This window comes from Rattus norvegicus, chromosome 14 (genome assembly GCF_036323735.1).
Source record: "Rattus norvegicus strain BN/NHsdMcwi chromosome 14, GRCr8, whole genome shotgun sequence".
In the NCBI taxonomy this organism is placed as follows: Eukaryota; Metazoa; Chordata; class Mammalia; order Rodentia; family Muridae; genus Rattus; species Rattus norvegicus.
This window is the reverse complement of record NC_086032.1, coordinates 41,357,305-41,378,679: the sequence shown is the minus strand read 5'-3', so window position 1 is coordinate 41,378,679 and position 21,375 is coordinate 41,357,305. Positions and strand designations below refer to the sequence as shown.

The 21,375-nt window shown below is 44.5% G+C and overlaps 1 long non-coding RNA gene across 3 annotated transcripts; it reads right to left on the bottom strand.

The window, feature by feature from the left end:
• Positions 1–20,936, bottom strand: LOC134481845 (uncharacterized). Of its 3 annotated transcripts, none has more exons than XR_010057705.1 (5): positions 16,646–20,936; positions 10,327–10,543; positions 8,533–8,676; positions 7,657–7,774; positions 1–2,404 (listed from the first exon to the last, which is right to left on the bottom strand). It is a non-coding gene; the product is annotated as an uncharacterized LOC134481845 (long non-coding RNA). The 3 variants fall into 3 exon arrangements; XR_010057706.1 differs by lacking the exon at positions 7,657–7,774 and having other exon boundaries at positions 16,646–16,772; positions 17,995–20,936; XR_010057704.1 differs by lacking the exon at positions 7,657–7,774 and having other exon boundaries at positions 2–2,404.
• Positions 20,937–21,375: the final 439 nt, after the last annotated feature.

Sequence of the window (21,375 nt, the reverse complement as noted above, 5' to 3'; positions counted from 1 at the left end):
ACATCAATTTTTGACGTTTCAGGTATAACAAAAGTCATTTAATAATTCAAATAAATGTTTATAATACAAGGCCAAATATACAGAACAGTCAAAATTGAATACAAATTCTATGATATTCCCTGATTGAAGTAAGGAATTTGGAATGAGAAGGGTGTGGCCTGGGCTCCGCCCCTCACAGGCTGTGTGGCTTTGAGCAATCACTGAACCTTCTACACATTTACTTCCTTCCCTTTAAGAAAAAGTGGTAGCAAACACAAATGGCTATTGGGGGGGTTAAATAGGATGGTATCTTTGAGGCTTTTCACAGCATCAGGCCTACTAAAAGCAACTGAAAGGAGGAAAGGCTTTATTTGGTTCTAATTCCAGATCATTGAGGGATTCACTGAGGGAGATCAGGGCAGGAACTCAAAGGAGAACTTGAAGCAAAAGCCATGAAGAAGCTGCTTGCTGTCTTGCCTAAACTTCGTTACATAGCCCTGGTCCACCTGACCACTCAAGGTGGACCAGGTCCTTCTGCATCAATCTGCCATCAAGACAATCCCTCACAGACATACATACCCACTGAACAATCTTATAAAGACAATTACTCAACTAACGCTGCTCCCCACTCCCAGAGGATTCTAGGCTCTGTCAAGTTGACAGTTAATGCTAACTATGTCACCCACCAAAACCTCAGGAGGAGATATCCAGTGAGGCTCAGGGATTCCTGAAACCAGACTAGGCTCCATTTATCCGAGCTCAACCTGATGAGCCTTCAGGGTTCATTCGGGTTAGACAGGAGCATTGAGCTAAGGACAACCATATGGGTGAAACAGGAGCTGTGATTCACTCATTTAGGCTCTGACCTACTTACATTCGTCATTGACTTTAGGTTCTGTGTTTTTAAAGGATCCAGTTAGGAGAAACAATGACTAAAAATAACAACAAACCCAATCACCCACTACCTGACAATCATAGTCCCAGTGGGCAAATGTATCCTTAGAGACATGATTATATGATCGTCATTGACCAGTGTTTTTAAAAGCATCCTTGACTGAACGAAGATGTTGTCCCTCTTGCTAAGGTCCCGGAATTGACTAAACGTAGCCCTGGAAGGCATTCTTTACTCCCCTTGGGGCACTGTGGAAAACCTTACAAGAAGCAACTATAAGGCAGTAGACCTAAACGTGCCTTGTCTTTTCTGTGTGCACTTGCTCTGTGCTTTCCTAAGCTTCTACAATAGAAATGTGTTCGTTTTGCTCAAAGGAAAACTAGTCTTACTAGTAACAGGCGAGGTAGTGCATACCAATAATCTGAGCATTTGGGAGGCAGAAACAGGAAGATTGTTAAAAGTTGAAGACCAGCCTGGTTTAAACGCAGTGAGTTCTGTGCCAGACAGGGCTACCGAACAAGACCCCATTTAAAAAATAATCTACTTGCTATCAAGTAAAATTTAAATTTTCAGGTGATGGGCATTAATGAAACCAATCTGCTTCACATGTTTCTTAAGACAGAAGCCAGCTACGCCTGGTTGTAACAGAGCCACCAGCAGCCTATTCTTGACCGAGAGATCTGAGCAGGGAGTCCTGCTTTCACTCCTTTTCTCTTGCTTAAAAGACACCACAAAGTTTATCCAGGCTGGAGCAGGTGCTACATAGTGAGACCATGTTTCTCACACACCAAAATGACCTTCCTCCTTTGTAGAGCAAAAGAAAAGCCTAAGTTAGGGAAATTTGGAACTGTTTATTTTTATGTTGGTATCAAGCCCCCCAAAGCCTAGCTCATACCATAAAGGTGCTGCACCACTGAGCTGCACCACTCTGCAGAAATTACAATGGGCATGGTGGTACACACATGCAATTCCAGCACCCAGAACTCAGGGACTTCAAGCAAGAGGATCAGAAGTCCAAGGTCATCCTTGGCTACTTGGCAAGAACATGGCAAAGTTGTGCTGCTGAATGACCATCCTCTCTCCCAGAAAAGTAAGTTCTAAGGTTAAATTCAGGTATTATTTAAGTGGAATGATGATGACTTTATCTGTACAAGTGTCTGAGCAAATTAGAGGGTCGTTTCTATTCTGTCCTGTTTGCCTATGCACTGGGCTACCACTGGTGACAGAGTCCAATCTGGGGACAAAAGAGAGGCTTTGGAAAATGCTACCATGTCTGAGGGACCCAAGTGGGCGAGGAGCAAAAATTCACACCAAAAATAAGAGAGACCATTGAAGAGAGAGGAGCTCCAAGAGAACAGAAAATATTGAAACCGGTTTATCCCAGTTATGTGCTCCTCCTTCATAGAAACACAAAAGAACGTGGAGTTTTGGGCTCTGCTTGCTTTGATGACCTATAGGCAAAACAATAGCGTTATGGGTTTCTGTTTGGTTGGTTGGGGTTCTTTACTGGAGGTGAGGGGGTTGAATGAAATCCTGTAAAAGAAGAAAAACATCACATTAGTTAGGACCTTGGCAGTGCTTTTCTCCTGAGACAAAGCATCCCTTGGAAGTTTCCCTTTTGTTTCGTGTTTGTTTTGTTGTTTGATAATTTAACAACTATGTACTCATCACCATCAGATGCTCCTCTCTTGGGAAAAAAGGACATAAACTCTTCCAAGGTCATGACTGATGTAATTGAAAAACAATACCATCTCGTCCATTTCTACAGCAGGTACATTTTGTTCTTAAATAATTAAAACATTTAATCCCAGAGTTTGCTTTCTGCCCCTATGTGTCATCTCATAAACCAGGGCCCCTGAGCAACAGAAAGTGCTTGAATCAGAGCAACAAGGCTTATTGTAGAGAGTATCAAAGTGGGGTGTGTGTGTGTGTGTGTGTGTGTGTGTGTGTGCGCGCGCGCGCGCGCGCGCGCGTGCGCGCACAGTGGAGCATCATCCATTTTCTGTCAGGCACTTGACTTAGTGGCATTTCCCATTCTACTTACACATTTCATTATCTGCTTTCGTATCTTCAGCAGTACAATAAGCCGTAGCCAGCACGAAGGACTAGGGCACTCCTCGAGGAGTAAGTTTCATTTTTTCATCCGTGTTGGGTCTCTTTATAGGGTCTCAAAACCAGTTGGAAGGGAATGAAATGTTTCTTCACTTTCTACTGAAAGCACAGCTCGTATTTCCGGCAACTTGGAAAGGAACTCCTGACTGCTGAGGTGGAGGAAACAGTGTGTGTGTTTGAGGTGGGGAGGGGGGATCTGTGCGTGCCAATACTTTGAAAAAGAGTGAGCCCCTCCAGTCACAGACCTTGTAATTGCCACATGTTGGTTGGCCTCACTCCCTCCTACTTCCTCCCTCTGACTTCCTTTCCTAGGTACACTGATGTTTTGGGTCAATTCTAATTGCATTTGTGCTGAGCATTAAAGCACGCAATGTTCTCTGTTTCAACAGACATTATTTTCAAGAATATAAGGATGGCCCTCTCCCCGCTTCTTCACTCTTTTACAGGAATTTCTTGAAGGTGAAGAAAGTTCAGATATTATCGATGGGAACGTTGGGCCCATGGTCCCAGAACCACATAAATTCTTGTTAGGGCAACAGTCTCAGGCCTGCCTCCTAGCACCAGATTCTGCAACGCAATAGTCACCCCTCTGTGATCTTTTAAAACATTTCAGTTTTTAAAAAGCACTGCCTTAGGTCAAACCCAGTAGAGTAAAATGACGCTGTGTGCAAAGGTTTAGTTACAGACATATAGTAATGATTCTGGTCTCCTAAGAATGCAAAACAGGGGCTTGTACAAGTTAAGTCATTGCTCTTTTTCTTTTGCATGCTTCCCAAGTGCATTAAAGCAAGACTTACAAATGTTCCAAGAAAATGTTGATAAAGACATGTCTAGCAGAACTTAAGGAAAGAGAACAAATATTAATACAACAGCTATGGAATGCTCAGGAGTGTGACAAGTTGCAGCCTGTGGCTCTGAGCTCCCCCATCCACCCGATGCTATGCTGAGTCCTTCTAATCTTAGATCATTTCAGAGTCAACTGGCCAACCAGGGAAGCCTGTGACCACTTTCAGAAGGCCTCCTTTGGGTGTGAGTCCCTCTAAGATTAAGGTCACTTCACACCACCACACTCACAAGCTCACAGTCACCAATCTGGCTATGCTGACAGACAGAGGGATTTATCAGAGCTGGATGCAGGAGAGATGGCTCAGCTTTTTGATGGCTGCTTTTGCAGACAACTCAGTTCCTGTTGCCAGCACCCACATAGTGGCTCGAAACCATCTGAAACTCCAGTTCTAGGGGATCCAACACTGTCACCTGACCTCTGAGGCTGCCCATGTGGTACACGGACATGCATGTAGGTGAAGCGCTCATCCATATAAAGTAAATCTTAGAAGCAAAAGTCCTGTGGTCTGTGGGGATTCACTGGGTCTTTTGTTGGCATTGATGTACTTCATACGCAATCAATGCCAGGAAGTTTGCCTCAAGGAATTGCTACAAAAAAAAAAGTAAGATTAGCATAATTTCCTGACTCTGGTTTCCTAGCCTAACATGTACTTTGTCCCTCTGGTATACATTTCCCCACACTGTTACCTTCTGTGGGGGATTGGGAAGGGGTTGGCTGGGGTGGAGTGCGGTGGGATGCAATGGAATAGGGTATGACGAAACAAGATGGCATCTCGTCACCATTCAACCAATGGATCTTGGACTTGCAGCCTCAAGAGCTGTGAGCTAAATAAACTTCCCTCTATATATTATCCAGCCTTGAATAATTGGTTGTAGCATCAGGAACTGGACTAACAGAATGTAAACAGCTTGGTACTGTAATGAATTACCTCTCTTTTCCTGTAATCAGAGACTTAACAGAACACAGGATTTTCTATTTTAAAACCATGACATTGCCAGGATAACTGGGATGGTTGCTATTTTTACTCCATTTATGAAACCCAACTAGGTTAATGAAATTGGCCCACAAAGAGTAATGCGTTACAGGCAAACTATTTCATGGAGATAGTTTACTGAAAACTACAAGCTAATCCTAGCCCTTTCTCTTGAAAGAGTTGACACATCATACAAGCAGATGACCCTAAATTGGGAGGAAGCACCGAGAGCACTTGGTTTAGCATCAATAAATATGCTCACTTTTAACTACACACTGCCTAACTACATTGACTTTTAAGGCAAGGCTGAGGGTATTGAAAACGTAATCCCAGAGGATACAGAGACTGCTATGTCTGGGGGCTGATGAGTGATGGGGATTTTGCCTATTCTTGGGCACAACTCTGCTGGTGTTATCCACAGCCCTTTCTATCCCAGCGCTGCTGATAGTGTTAACCTTTGGCCATTGGGTTGAGCTGTTCTAGTTACTCCCTGTACCCAAAGGCTCTCCCAAGATGCCAGGGGTACAAGTTGTTACTCAGGGTCCAGCAGCTGTCAGAGCAGATGGCTGGAGACTAGTACACTGTGGCCTAAGCATCATCCTTTAGCTCTAAGGCACCAGAAACAATTTGACAAATTCGATTAACTGAGAACAATCTGCTGCTTGCCTGGAACACTCTCGCTATGCTTGCACACACTTCCGTGTGTGCTTTTCATGGCCTTGGGATAGAAGATATTAGCCACCACTCTGGTCAAATGAAACTCTCAGAAAAGAACAGTCACCCATGGCCACCTCTTTTATCATAGCCCTGAATGTGCATGAGTCACACATGGAACCAGCTTGTTCATGAGTGTGGAGCTCAGACCATTCCTGGTCCCTCCTCTGAGAAGTGTGGCCTCTGGTCCCATGCACTTGATGGCTTATGTGTGCACTTCAACGTGTGTCTGTTTTGTGAGACAAAATTGTAAGTAACAGATCTGCTGGGAAAAACTTATTCTTCCCTCCCAACTTACCTCGGCTCATCTTCCTAACTTCTAGTGTTTCCCTAGTAGACACCACCTAGATGACTTTCAAAATTCTTTGTGCTTTGAGACAGTGTGTGTGTGTGTGTGTGTGTGTGTGTGTGTGTGTGTGTGGCCCTGGGTTTGGTGAAAGGTGGCCGCCATTGGGTGGGGAAGATAATGGTTAACCCTGGGAAGTCTGTGGGAATTCCTGAGGGAGCCACAAGTTGCTATGAATAGCCTAGCTTTCCCTGAGGAGATTCACAGAGGAGCCCCCTGCTGTGCCCTCTAGTTCTCCACTTGATGAAGGAGACAAGCCCAGGGCTCCAGAGGTTGGGAAGGGCTCAAGGAGGAGGCCCATCAGAGGACAGGCTTTCTTGTGTCCAGATTCCACTTGGGTGACCCTGAGGAGAGAGACTGCTGGCTCTTATCCTGGACCACAATGCCCCATTTACAAGCTGCAATTAGTCTCAAACAAAATTTGTGCAATACACCACTAACTGTCAGCTCAAGAGGTTGAAAGTTCAATCCTGGGGAGGTCAGGGTGCCTCTCATGGGGCTGAGGATTTTGCTCGCAGCTTCCCCTCCCCCACCACTGAGAAGGCCCAGTGGTAGGGAGAGAACACATTTCAGATTAGAGTGTCTATGAAGCTGAGCAATCCATGTCAGGGGTGCTCATGGCTCTGAGGCAATTAACACAGCGGGAAGACGTACCCCTTATACAGCAACCTTTCTCACAGAATAGTTTATATTAAATGCAGTCATCAGATGAGAGCAAGACGAGCAAAGTTTGTTGATTATTAGAATTTATCTGCTGTCTGGAAGCTTAATCAGTTTTCCTTCCTTACATATTCCATATAGATTAAAAAAAATCATGAAGGCTCTAAAAACATGAACTGTTCTTTGCCAAAGCAAAATGTGCAAATAGTTCTTCTAGAAGGACAACAAAGAGCCTATTTCACCTTTAAGCACCAGAGGCAGAAGCTGCAAAAGGCAACAGTTAACTAACTGATGAACAATGGGGAGTTAATCAATAGTGTGGACGGTCATTAGGAAGATGACGCACGTTAACTCTACCTACGGCGCGGGTGTGGACCGAGCTCTTTCCGTTGTGATAGTGCACTTTAACTTCCCACTTTATCTTCTGCTCTGCCATTCCCCCATGAGCTGTGAGTAACCCCCACTTCCTTCCCTTGCATTCTGAGAATCCTGCAATTACCCCACATCTTCAGAGCAAAGGAGAGCGCATCCATTTAGATGTGGGGTTCACACGGTGTGTTTACTTATTGATTGATATGGGCTGGCTGTAGCTGCCAACCACGTGATGCGGAATCTCTTAGAAAGAAAGTAAAATTAACGATTTCATTTTCCCGGACAAGGTGTCCACATCACACGTTTTCATCCAAGGCACCCATCACTAACACAGAGAAAGCCAGAGAAAGAAGTATGGGTCTTGCCAACTTTTAGTCTGGACTGAAGCTGATAGACCCACTAAGCCCACCCAGAAAGGCACTCAGTGGAAGACAGAACATGGCCCTGGGCAGGAAGAGGCAGAACTGGCTCTCCATCCCTGGCCTGCCCGTAGGACCCATGCAACACAGAGGCCCCAACATTTTTGCACATCTCTTCTAGGCTCCCCAATAGACAAAATCAGATTTCCAAATGTAAGATTACTGGAGACAGTGGATAGAGTGTGATGCTGTCTCCCACAGAGCATCCTTCACTCCTCTCCTCTTACAAGCACTAAAAGCCACATGGGGGTGAGCATGGCTCTCACTCAGAGGGATCTACCCAGGCCTCTCCTTCCAGTAGCTTTTCCCCTTCCTACCACCTTCCTCCCTTCCTATACCCACCTCAATACTGTACCCCAACTCATCCTTGGCAAACACAGCAGGAACCGTGCACGGTGGGCAGAGATCGTGGGCCAGACTGTACCTCTCGATGATGAATTAATGTGATACCTCCCGTCACCTGGTGGGTAATTTTTTTCTAATTAAGTTAATTGGATTTTTTTATTATAAAGGGAGTGCGTGCTCATTATTAAAAAACATGTGTGAAAAAAAACAGAAAAGTGGGAAGTTGGAAGGAAAAAAATAAAGCCTACAGGTGGGTAATTACAGTCCCAGAATTATTAGTCATCTTGACTGGGCTCTGGGTGATGCATGAATTAGTTTCCTACAGTCAACTACCGTTCTAATTTCTAGTTTACTTCCCTGTGTCTCCCCTAAGTCAATGTCAGTGCTATATGCCACCATTCCCTTGGAGAAGGCACAGTCCTTTCTGCCTGAAACTCAGGACCATTTAAAATTTCAAGGCAGAGGTGTACTCCTCAGAGCTGACTGGTACACAGCCTCGGGCACATGCATTCAGCCCGTCTTCTCCGGACTAGACGAACCCCTGTTGTTCACTTCCACGAGAGTCAGGAACTCATTCCCACTCCACCCAGTCAACCTTTGATTTCTCTGAAATATGATGCTCTCTAGAATATCAATATCATGTTGGTCTGAATCTATAGTGGATCTCTTAATGTCTCTGTGTAGAGCACACACATTGCTTTTGTTTGTGTGTTTAGTGCACGGGACTGACCACAAGATCTCACTAGCACTAAGCACCCCCTAACCCTAGACCTGCACATTTCTACAGAAAGGCAGGAGGTCAGTCATGAAGCAACTATCAGGCAAGATTTTGTCTCTGGTATAAACCATCAAAGAAGCATCAACTTCACCTACCTGTGTGGAACAGTGAGAAAACAGGAGACAGCAGGAGAGTTCCCCACAGGCAGAGCGGTGTCACAAGAAAAAGAAGTCCCCACTGCCTCTTATTTCATCCCTTGATGTGAACCCCATTGAAGAGGACAAGGGTTCTGGCTTCACCTAGCAGAGAGAAGTGAATTAGAAATCATCACTGACTTCTGATGAGAGGGGTAACAGGCCAGCAGACAAGAAAGAAACAGGAAATCTTTGACAGGTGGCTATCAGAATCCCGGATAAGCCTAAATTTTTAATTATAGAGAGTATAGGGCATAGCACATCATATTCTGCATTTCATTAGCTCTTGATACGTTACCATGTCTCATGGAAATACTTAAATCTCTTACGATATTTGCTGACTAACACAATAAAAACAAGGCTCAATTGTGCTCTGTATTCTGTACACCAAGTCACAGGTTTTTGACCCCTTTTAGAAATAACTTGTTAGAAACTTTCAGTGGAGTATTTGAACATCTGGTTAACATGGTTACTGGAGTGAATTCGAGGCTACACTAAGAACCACTGTGACTGCCCCAATACCCCCAGGGCCCGGAGCTTATAGGCTCTCACAGGGGGCATGGTTTGGTTCACTTTATCCAGTAACACCAAGCAATGCTTTAACACAGCTATAGAGGCAAGAGGCCTCAAATGGTGCTTTTGTCAAATACTCGTTCAAAGGTTTGTGGCACAATCAGGGCAGAGAACACGATGAGACCCAAGAGATTTCTTTTGTAAACTCAGGATGGCTTGTAAGCTAACACTTCAAAGTCAAAGGAAACTGCAGACACCATCACTTTTCTTCCTCCTCCCCACCCCAACCCCCACCTTTCCTCTTAGACATCATCTCACTGCAAAGCACTGGCTAACCTAGAGCTCTCCATGTAGACCAGGCTGGCCTTGAACTCATAGAGCACCCTGCCTCTGCCTCTTCTGTGTGGAAATTGAAGTCCCAAACATCAAATGCTGTTGCTCCAGTATTTGATTTCCTCTGAGGATTTTGGGTGAGGTTCCCCCTACACTAACTTCATTGTTCAAGTAGCTTAATTTCAAGGTCACTAATTCTTTCCTCATTTTGATTTCTCTTTCTGTGGCTGTGCCTGTGACTGCGGCTAATGCCATTGTGCTAACTCTGCCTAAAGTGTCTCTCTGGTCAAGAACTTCTGCTTAGTCTTAAATAGTTGTATCTCTCTGTCTCTCTCTGTCTCTCTTCGTCTTTGCCTCTCTCTCACTCGTGTGTGCGTGTGTGTGTGTGTGTGTGTGTGTGTGTGTGTGTGTGTTTTACTGGAGAGCAAAGCAAGTAAAGGTTAGATAAACATTTAATCACAGAACAACACCTCATACCCTATTTGATATTTTTAATTGTTTGAATCTCTCTATTAAGTTTTTCCATTAAGAATATGGAATTACATCTCTGTGTCTTCTGGAAACCCACTGAGCTATTAAAGCAGCTGATTTTGATATCCAACTAAGACTTTGTTCAGTTACCACTCTCTCGTTGGTCCTGGGTACTGTATTTTGACCATTAAGAGAGGTCATGTCTTCTGAAATCATGATTGGCTGGTGTACAATATCATATGGGCATTGAATGGTTAGAAACCTCAAAGCTTCCTATAACAAAATTCTTACTCCAAGAAGGTCACAATTTCTGAACTTCCCAAATGGCAGCCCCAATTGGGAAAGTATTCAAACATCTGAGTGGACGTTCAAACCAGTACACTACCAAAGAAAAGTAAACAAAGCCAGGTGATAAGGTAAATTTCCGTGTATGGTTACCTGAAAAGTCCCATGCTGGCCAATACTGATGTCCAAAGCTAAGGGCTCCTGTATGGCCCCAGCACAGGAGCTGTTCCAAGGCTCTGTCTACAGGTAGGCCTGAGACGGGTAGCTTCAGGATCTGTCCAATGTCAGGTTCTTACAAGCCCTACCATAATTTCCAAGGCAGAACTTTATGCTGAATTAATCCCTTGTCCTGTGGCTACAACAAAGTACCCTGCAAAAGAGATTTCCAAAGCAAGGGTTGATTTTGGTTCACAAATGGATGATATATGGTCTACCATGGCAGGAAAGACACACCCAGAGCTTGAGGCAGCTGGTCACAGTGTGTCCACAGCTGGAAAGCAGACAGAAATGAACGCTGCTACTAGACCCTCTTTCTTCTTCTCATGCAGTCCTGGTCCCCCCAGTTAATGAGATCTTGGAGCCCACATTTAAGGTAGGTATCTCTCCTCCAATAACCTAATCTAGTTAATAGACATGTCCAAAAGCTGGTTTCTTCGCTATTTCTAGATCCTGTTGCACTGACAATCAATAGTAACCACCACATATGGTGGCTATCCCGGCTTCTCCTCTTTTTCTGTGGTAACAATGACACAGGCAATTCAATTTTTGTTTCAGTGGCTTTAACATTTCTTCCACACAAGAAGATGCATGTCCATCCATACAAATAACTTAGACCTTGGGTGATATTAAACTTATGATATAAAGAACCAGTCTAATCTCTTGTACTTGTTACATGAAACGATGACATCAATGTGTCTTGGGACAGGAAGCAAACTAGAAACCATAGAACTGCATTCACTCATTGTGTAGCTAAAGGAACCCATGATTAGCTTATAGTAGAACTTGAAAACACAAACTAATGAGGATTACTGATGTGGGGAACAGCAACCTGACTTTATGAAAACATTTCATTATGCAGAAGCTATGTCTGCTGCAATCCCCTGTGATATTACTCTACTCTTAGAAATATTGTCACCAACGACAATTAAAGTTGAAGTGATTTCCCTTCTAAGTTACTATAAGATGATTGATTAGATGATCTACTCCTGTCATTGGGAGACAGAGTTATAAAAGGAAAGTGAGATTGTCCAGGGAAACAAGGGGAGTCATGGAAGTGGGAAGAGAAAAGGAAAAGGCCATGAAGAGAATATATCTAATACACGACATACGCTTGTACAAGAATAAAAGCAAAGAGAGACTGTGTACCTTCCCCTTGGTTCTTTGTGGCCTTGGGATTGACTCTGATAGGCAAAATGCAACTCAAATGACATGTGGAAGTTGCAAGAGTCAAGATACTGTGGCCAAGAGAGCTGTCCCAGCTTCCACCCACAGCCCCCCGTCCAGGTGTGAGAACTGCTGACAGGTATGAGAACTCTCAGATGACCTAGAAATGTCAATAAGAAGTAAGTTCTGTGGGAAGGAACACATATGTAAATCGCTGGCCAAATGACACCACTTAAGTCTCTGTAGAAGGTAATACTTCCTTGGAAACTACACAGCAAAGCAAAACCCCATTACCCAAAGGGTGGATAGAGGAGAGAACTTAACAGCAAAGGAGACTGAAATGAGCAGTTAATGATACTCATCAAAAGATGAGTTAAGAAAACTCAGCTTCAGAGAAAAATACCCCCAGGAGAAAAGAAATCTTCCAAGGACAAGGTGGCTAAACTGCTTGAGTTATTTTGAGAGTTCAGACAGAAGCCAGTGCTTCCGTTATTCAGGCCAAAAGCCTGACTTGTTTCTCTCAGTTGCCTTGCCATGTGAATTCTCCAGAGCTGGCTTAGGCGTCCTTCTGATGTGACAACTGGCTTCCTGATGAACAAAGAACGAAAAGAGTGAAGCAGTTACCTGCATCCTCTGTTTAACCTCTGAAGCCATACACTATTGCTGCTCCCATCTTGCTTGTAAGAAATAACCCCACAGTTCGGTGATGGTGGTGCATTTGGGAGGCAGAGGTAGGTGGATTGCTGCGAGTTCGAGGCCAGCCTGGTTTACAGAGTGAATTCAAGGCAGCCAAGGCTACACACCAGAACCCTGTCTCAAAAACAACAACGTAAATCTAGCTACTATATTCACCTCATACACAGGAGGGGATGAGAGCCCACCTGTTAGAAGGGGGACATTCAAGCTTTTGGACTTTAAAACCATCATACTCATATATGTTTTCCTCACACAGAAGCCAGACTTCACGGTAATACGGGCATCCTGATGGATTGTGAAGCAAAGCAGAGGCCATCCTTATTGGTTGTGTTCAGGTGTTGGGCAAGTTGACTATGTCTCATTCATGCCATGGTAAGTGCAAATAAAGGCGTCAGCCTCCAACCTCTAGCTGACCTTCTAGCCTAAAGTCCTGTCCTCACTGCACAGCCTTATGGGTTAGTGAATGGACGTGGAGGGTCTGTGAAAGAAAGGGTTGGCAGCATAATCTACAGGATGCTGGCATCGGCTCAGCCTTGAATGGTGTGGCAAGGCAGGCTGCCCAATCAGGCGTGGGAGAGGAGTCAGCGTGGCTGGCACAAGCCACCTTACAGTCTGCCCAGAGAGTCTGAGCAGGATGTGCAATGACCTTAAGTCAATATACATGTTTGCAGGCAGCTCATAATTATTGGATCCAAAGCAGAATGGTTTGTGTTTCATAAGTTCTCACATTGCCCTTAGACCACAGGATTCCAGAAGTCAATTCCAAAGGGAGCTGTAACGTTCTCTGCATAACACAGGGGTTTGAAGAGGAGCAGTGTGCACACGTGCGTGTGTGTGCATGCGAGTGTTAAAGACGTGGTGGTGTAAGCCTTTAATTGGCACCCAGGAGGCAGAGGCAGAGCCAGGAGGACTACTTTGAGTTTGGGGCCAGCTTGATCTACATAGTGAGTTCCAAGCCAGTTAGGACTAGATAGAAATCCTATCTAAAACCAACCAAACAAAAAATAATAAAATAAAATTAAAAAGGACAAGGAGTTCACTGGATAGACTTAGCCTGTGAAGCTGGACACCTCAGCAGTTCCACTCCTGTGCTGAAGGTCTGGAGACCAGGAGAACTCTGGTCTCTAGTTCATGTAGGAATCATGAAGAATCTAGAGTCGATGTCTATGTGAGGATGGTGGCGGTGGCAGCTCTTACTATGCTTGCTCAGAAAGAAGCGAAGGCAGGCATGCAAGTGACATTCCTTTCCCCCTCAGATATCTTGATATTTGTGCAACTCACACTGAGGAGAGTCTTCTCCTTCGGTTAATCCTCTCTGGCCCCACAGACCCACCCAGAGATATGACTCTTAGTTAATTCCAAATCCTATCAAGTTGAGAATGAAGATTAAGTATCATAGTGCCCTGGAAAGAGTACAGATTTCATGGACAGAGGGACCGTGAGTTGGAATCCTAAGCCTGTCTTTGAGGAGTTGTGTGACCTTAGGTAGAAATAAAACTTGATTTCTCTCTCTGTGACACTTAATTAACTATGCTGTTACATTCATTATTTCTGTTGCCTCATCAGCTAAAGGAGAGTCTAGTGATTGTAAATGAAGCCCATGTTGTGAACAATCTGGAGCTATGGCACTGTTTCCGGGTGCCCTTCCTGTGCAAGGTCCTGCTGCTTTGCCTAGGACTGAGGGTTTCCTCAAACATGGGACTCTTGACACTAACAGCAGGACACTTTGGGCAAATACATATTATTGACCACTCTAGAGCCAGGCCATATGCCCAAGGCCCAGGAGAGAAAACACTGGTGTGTCTCCTGCAGCTTTAGACTCGACCCACCATTTCTTTCTTGTTCCAACCAAGTCTGAGGAGAGTTAGAGCCGCCATTTCTTGCTAGGTTTTTTTTTTTTTTCCTTTTTCTTTTTTTTTTTTTTTTCGGAGCTGGGAACCGAACCCAGGGCCTTGCGCTTCCTAGGCAAGCGCTCTACCACTGAGCTAAATCCCCAACCCCAGAGCCGCCATTTCTTGATCTGTGCAACTCAACCAACAAGTTAACAGACTCGGTTAAGCCAAATGCACTACCTCACTTGATTCCTTATAAAAAGTGCTTGAGAAAGATTCTGCTCTTGACCACATCTTATCATCGAGAAAAGCAAGCCACAGAGCAGGGGACTGTAGGTGTGGGACTCAGGATTCTGGCTCCTCTTGCTTCTGGAGATAACCCTCTAATCCAGTTTCTCAACAAGTGGCCACCCCTTTGGGGGTCAAACCTTTTTCCCAGGGATCACCTAAGACCATCAGGAAACACAGATATTTACATTATGATTTATAACATGGCAAAATCATAATTATGAAGTGGCAGTGAAATAATTATATGGTCGGGGCTCACCACAACATGAAGGACTGTAGTAAAGGGTCCCAGCATTAGGAAGGTTGAAAGCCACTGCTCTAATTCATGTCCCCTTGCCTCTCATTACACGATCTCTCCATCACCAACCCATCTCCCCCAGGGACAGGTGTACAAAATAGCTTCTGGTTTCAGGGCGGTGAGAGACCCTGCCATGGACACTGGATTCCATAGTACATCTTATGAACATTTCTTTCTGTAAAAATAATACAATTCAAAACTATTGCTGGCTTTGTCTTTGTCTCAAGACTCTGTCCGTTCTAAATATATGGAAGTGGCCCTATTCTCTGAAGGACAGTTTTATTGTCACAATGGTCAGTGAGATGTTTAATTCCTGAGAAATGGGTCAAGCTGAACTAGAATGTTGAGGAGATGGTTTTGTCTAAGAAGGGTGGTGCAGTGTGGAAAGCAGCTGCATTTCTCACTTCTTTCTGCTTCTAGAAGGCAAATAAATACTGAGGGGATTGACGACGACTTTTGTTTTAAGCAAACAATTTCTGGGAGCTGTTGCATATTGTGTTCATGTGTTTCTACATGCCTGTTCTGGACAGACAAAGTACATGTGCTTTGTGTTTCTGGGCCTCAGTTTTCTGTGTGGGCTAAATGAATGAGTTCTGAGGTCCAGTCCCTTGTTCTAAAGTGACCCTACATGAGGAGCCAGGACTCTAAGACGCTACGAGTTTACTAAATCATGCAAAAAGTTTCCTATAGTGTTCATCAAAATATTTCCTCTGGCCCAAAATGTTTTGGGACAAGGACCCATTAAAAATGTTAATTCTTTAACTCAGGAGGCTAAGTCAAGAGGATTGAATATTCCAGATTAGCCTGGGTAACTATAGTGAGCTCAAGGCTACTCTTGGCTCAGGAAAAAACAAAAAGAAAGAAAGAAGAAAAGAGTAATACTAAACTCGTTAAGTATACTTGAAAATGGATTGGACAGTGCTCTCTTTTCAAAGGGGGTGTGGAGTGAGTTTGCTGCCTTGGGGCTGTACACTACAGCCTTCTAATGAGAAATGGCTCGAGTAAATAGTAAGCTCACAGTTTTAAAGACATGGCCAACACTTGTTCCCATGTGTGACTCAGAGACAGCCAGCTAGTGACCCACTGGGAACATGGGAAGGATGGTGGAAAGGAAGAAGGGGTGGGATGGATGAGGATGGTGTTTAACTGGGAGCAAGAAGGGCGGGTCCAGTCATTGGGAGGAACCAGAACACCTCCATCCAAGCATCCGCCCACTCTGGCACCCACTGCAACTTCCTGCTCTGTTCCCACATTTCCTCTGCTTCAGAGATACAACTGGCACCCAGTACTGCCGAGTAGCAGATAGGGGAGCAGTGGCTGTAGGCTGGTGTACCCTTCTTCCTTGCCACCACACTCCTCCAGCAAACTAGGCAGCACTTGTGTTGGCTGCAGGCACCTCCCAAGGACTGAACTTCCTGGTTCCATGGTCTTGATAAGCACTCGGGTAGCAGGGGAAGCTGATGTAGAGAGGAGAGGATGAGTCAGAGAGAGAGAGAGAGAGAGCATTGCAGAGATGCAGAAATCTGCTCAATGCTCGACAGAAGAAGACCCTGCCCCACACTTTCTCCTCTCCTACATACGTAAATATTCCTCCTTTACTGCCCTGTGTTTTTAATTGACTGACTGAAGCAAACAACCTGAACACTCTTATGTGAGCTGTCCTACTGTGTGACCCTAGAATAGTTTGTCCAGTAGGACACGTGGAGGTCACCAATGTCTAAAGCAATAATCCCCCGCATGGCCATCTCCCACACCCTGAGTGGCCTGAGTCCCACACTGACTCCATCTTGGCGCTGGTACTGGAGCAGCTCCTAAGAAGCACAAGCTCGTTTCCATGTGGCAGATTTTTTTTTAAGTACTGTCCTCTTGAAAAAGATTGAAATGTAGCTAAGTGGATGAGAAGGAATTACAAAATGCTTTCTGGGGTCAGTATGAAGTAATGCAATGAGACCTGGGATGCCAGTCTGTCACTCACTGGGCTTCGTATCCATCTTCTGGACTCTAATTGTGCCAAGACGGGCAGCATTCGGGAGGCTCTAGTTGTCTCTGCTGTACCATGTGACACTGAGCACACATCTCACAGTCTGTGGGGACACTCAGGTCTGTATTAAAAAAAAGTAATAAGGAAAGGAATGATTCTGACATCAATTTTCTGCTTGGACTCAATAAGACCATGTGTTTCTTTCCTTCCTTTTCCATGCTCACAAGATCAAGAAACGCTTGGTGCCATTGTCGGCCCACATAGATCTAAAAATAGACTCCTTCCTGGTGACTTGCGGCAGGCCTGTCTCTTGCCATTAAGAACCATTTCTGCAAACAAAAGCAAAATTCCTAGCAGCATTCCTGCTTCTTGCTAGAATTTCTGTACAGAAGCAGGTCATCATGGGCAGACTGTGTAAGCCTTCCAGAAGGAAGGGTACAAAGAATAGCAATTAGGGAGATGAAGACCGTCCACTTTGCTTGCCTGTCTCATGCCACCACCGCTTTCTGGGCCAACTGGTCCAGAGCAGTCCTCCTGGGAGGCTGAAAATGTGCTACATATGCATGCCCAAGACACTGGTCACGTCATTAGTCACGTATCAGAGCTGAGTGGTCGAAATGTAGCAAGTACAAGTGAAATTTAAATTTGAATGCCTTTACATTTTAATCTTAATAGCTCTATATGATTACATCTACTATATTGGACAGTGCGGGGGTCAGAACAAGCATTGATCTTTGGAGTCAGACAAACCTGGGTTTGAATCCTGGCTGTGTTGTTCACTAGCTAAACGACATCTGACAAGTCACTCACCTCCGGAAGGCTCAGTTTCCCCAAGATTAGTGATCTCTTACTTACAAAATTGTTGCATGGACTGAATAAGCTAATACTCCATTATTTTGGAAGCTATGCCCCGAGGCTCTCAGTGGATGCCTAAGTTTTTGGATACTGTCAAACCCTGCACATATTTCATTTTGTTTGTGTATAAGTTTAACTAATAAGTGAGACACATCTATAGTTAGTAATAGAATGGACTAACAGCATACTATAGTAACAGCTCTGAATAGAGCTCTCTCTCTGAAGAGAGATCTTACCACACTGTACTCGCTGTTCTTGCAGTGCTGAGGGAGGGGACAAAGGGAGATGAATGACTAAGCACTTTCTGCATACTCTGGGGATAGCGTTTTCATGCCTCACAGTTGGGAGAGCTCTTATTTTAGATCTTAGGGAGCTCTGCATACTGTGTCTTTTCTTTCCTCAATAAGCTGGAAACTTTCATGTTTTTGCAGCTTCTCTCTGATCTGTTGCTGTGCAAAGACTGCCCAGGTGAGCTCTAATGTTATTACCGAATAAAATGAAGGGTGCTTGAACACGAGCTCTGGGATAGCACGATGGTCCATCCTGGAATTAAAGACAATTTAAGATGACTTATGGGAACATAAGGAGAGTGTTTGGATATATTGGGGAAAGAGAGAATTCCCATCTTCAGCCTGGACAGGACAAAGCAATCATCAACTGTGTTTCTTTTGCTCAGAACTGCGTGATTTTTAGATGAAAAATTTGTTTACTTCTAGAATACTCAGCATTTTCAGGTCATGGTTGACCATGGAGAACTGAAACCTTGAGATGAAGCTGCCGATACAGAGACTGATCCCCCATAAAAAGTCCTTGGTACCTTGCTACCAGACATACCTAGCTTCTTATCTGTCAGATTAGAAATCAATGTTAAGTGAACTCCTTTCCTGTGATGACATTTCTTCAGAAAGAATAACACTCTGTCCACTTGTGTTTGGAACAGTGATTCTAAACCTCAGGTGACTTTGTCCCCCATCCCTAGAGGATGTGGCAGTGAGCCACAGTGGAATTATCTCAGGCCGTTATAAATGAGAAAAATGTTCCTGGTCCTAAGTTGAGACACACCAGGACTGTAGTGAAACACCTTCCAGTGTGCATGACTGCAGATCCAACTCCAAACATTGAGTTATCTGTCCAAAACATCAACCATGCCGACTTTTAAAAAATCAGATTATGTGGGAATTTCATCAGAGATCACTGAGATGCAGTCATCCAGAGATGTTTAACTTCAGCTCCTCTTCCTTGCATTCCCCCACTCTTCTCTCCAGCATGGCCACCAGTCTACAATTCTCTACTTTTATTGACTGCCTCGAGTTCTATGAGGACTACACGACAGCTCTTGTCCACAGAAGTGGATTCACTTCAAGCACATGCTGTGTCTCCCACGTCTTGTTCCTTCTGTGATCCTCTTCTCTCCTTAATTCTCAGGAACTCGATCTCTGCACCCACCATTTCCTACAGGGTCTTCCCTTGCCATCCACCCCATATCTCCAAACCCGGTCGTCCCCAGCCCCTCATCCTGCCCCTGACGACACACTCCACACTTACTCACTCAGAACGGATGGTCCTCCCCAGGGCTTTAATCATCTTCCCTGCCCCCAGGCCCAGAGCTGTGCCTGGCATACAGCTGCCATTCAGGAACTAATTATTGAATAAATGTAAAGAAATATTTCCATACCAGATCCAGTAACTCATATTTCAAATAACACTGTGACAATTTTCTTGAGTGTAAGAGGTGTCTATAAATCTCTTGGTGTTCTCTGTATTGGGATCTGGCCTTTGTCTGTTAATAGCCTACATGTGGACTTGAACTTAGGGGAAATTAATGAAGAATAAGGAACCATTTTTTTTCCTGCAGCAAAACGGGCCTCTTCTTTTGTTCTGAAAGAGCGAATGTTCTCTTATGATTCTCTCCTAACTTATTTTTTTATGGACCTGTGCATAGAAGTATGGACAATTTTCTTAAAAATTGATTTTGAAACAGTACACTTTGTGAGCTAATCATTTTACAGGCTGCTTCCTTGGCGAAGGAAACACTGTCAAATAGACAGGATCTCCTCCCAGTAAGAATGGCTGAAGGGAGGGAAGGAAGGAGGGAGGGAGAGAGGGACGGAGAAGGCCTCTTATTCCCTCTGGGCTTCTAACCCAGCCCAGGGCCTGGAAACACCAGCCTTTCCCAGAGGCTTGGCCTCCCCTGCTGCCCTTTCTCCCATCTGTGAAACAGGAGCCGGATCCTGATGGTCTCTTTCAGGGCATATGGTGCCTGTGGTAAGCATGAAGCTTCATCCTGCCTCTTCTCCATCCTTCTATCTACTCAGTGGCATCAGCAACTGAGTGCCTGAGCCCTGGTCCTCACCTGCTCTGGAAAAGCTGCCCATGGCCCACCATTTAAGTTTTTCTCTGGATCTTATTTGACTGTTTCTTCTGCCCTATCCATTTTACATCTCCCAACAACAATGGCTGTAGAGAAGTGAACTGAAAACAGTCTCCTTTTTGTTACCAAGGTTACCAGTCAGTCAGAAAGCAAAGCTCTGTCTGCAGAGAGACCACCTCTGGTTCTATCCCAGTTTGAACTTACCTTGCTAGAAATTCAGTTTGTGTAGTCCTTAAAGCTGCCTATTTATTGCTTGGAGCAACCCCGATGCTTGCTGAAGGTTAGCTAATTGCTCACAATTATTGAACTGATTACATGGCTTTCTTCATAGACGAGGAAGACGTTCTTGATTATTCTAATTTCAGAGATCAGAGTATATCTTCACATTATATTTGAGTTATCAGAAGGGCTTGGTACTTTTCAAAGCTGAGACAGGAGATCGTAAGGTTTAAATGGGTGGGAGATATCGCTATCTTCTTCATCACTGGTGAGATCTTGGGCTACGCTGAAGAGGCTGCTTTCTCCTGGACTCAGAACCAGGTGCTCTGATTTCTAACAGTGGCTCACTTATACTTTAGGCTAGCACGATCCCAGAGCAATAAATTGTTCTCATGGAGCATTTAAACATTTCTAAGTAATCTCACTTTGTTTTAAAGGCAAGGCCTCATGGGGTCCAGGGTGGCCCTCAAAGTTGACGTGTAACTGAGGGTGATCTTAAGTTCCTGATCCTCCTGCCTCTACCTCCTAAGTGCTGAAATCACAGGTGTACACTACCACATCTAGTTTATGTGGCCTAGAAATCAAACCCAGAACTTGGTGCAGGCTAACCAGGCACTCTACCAACTAAGCTGCTACACCCAGACCCTAACTACCCATTTTAAAGTAAAAATTAAACAGTCAAAATGTTTAATAATCTGTTTTACTTAGTGTATGTCAAATACACTCTTCATGCAAGCTTCTCAGGTAATTGATACAAGAAAAGTATCAACATTTTCATACCTTTTTCTTCCTAAAATTCAAGGTACTTTTTAAAAAGTAGTTATTGTATTTATTTACATCCCAAATGTTGCCCCTTCTCAGTCCCCCCTCCCAGAATTCTTCACCCCAGCCCTCCTCCACTTTGCCTCTGAGAGGGTGCCAGCCCCCCACCCCAGCATTCCCCTTCCCTGGATATTACGTCTCTAAAGGATTAGGCTCATCCTCTCCCACTGAGCAGAGAAGGCCGTCCTCCATGTGTGCTGGGGCTTCAGACCAGCCTGTGCATGCTGTTTGGTTGGTAGTTTAGTCTCTAGAAGCTTCCAGGGGTCCAGGTTAGTTGATACTGCGGTCTTCCTGTGGGGTTGCCATCCCCTTCAGTTCCTTCAGTCCTTCCCCTAACTCTTCCATAAGCTCCCCCCACCCATGACCTTGTCCCAGGGTCTGTTTAATAGTCGCAACATATCTCAATTTGGCCTAGCAACATTTGGAAAAATGGGATTTATTTATTAGAATGGACTTT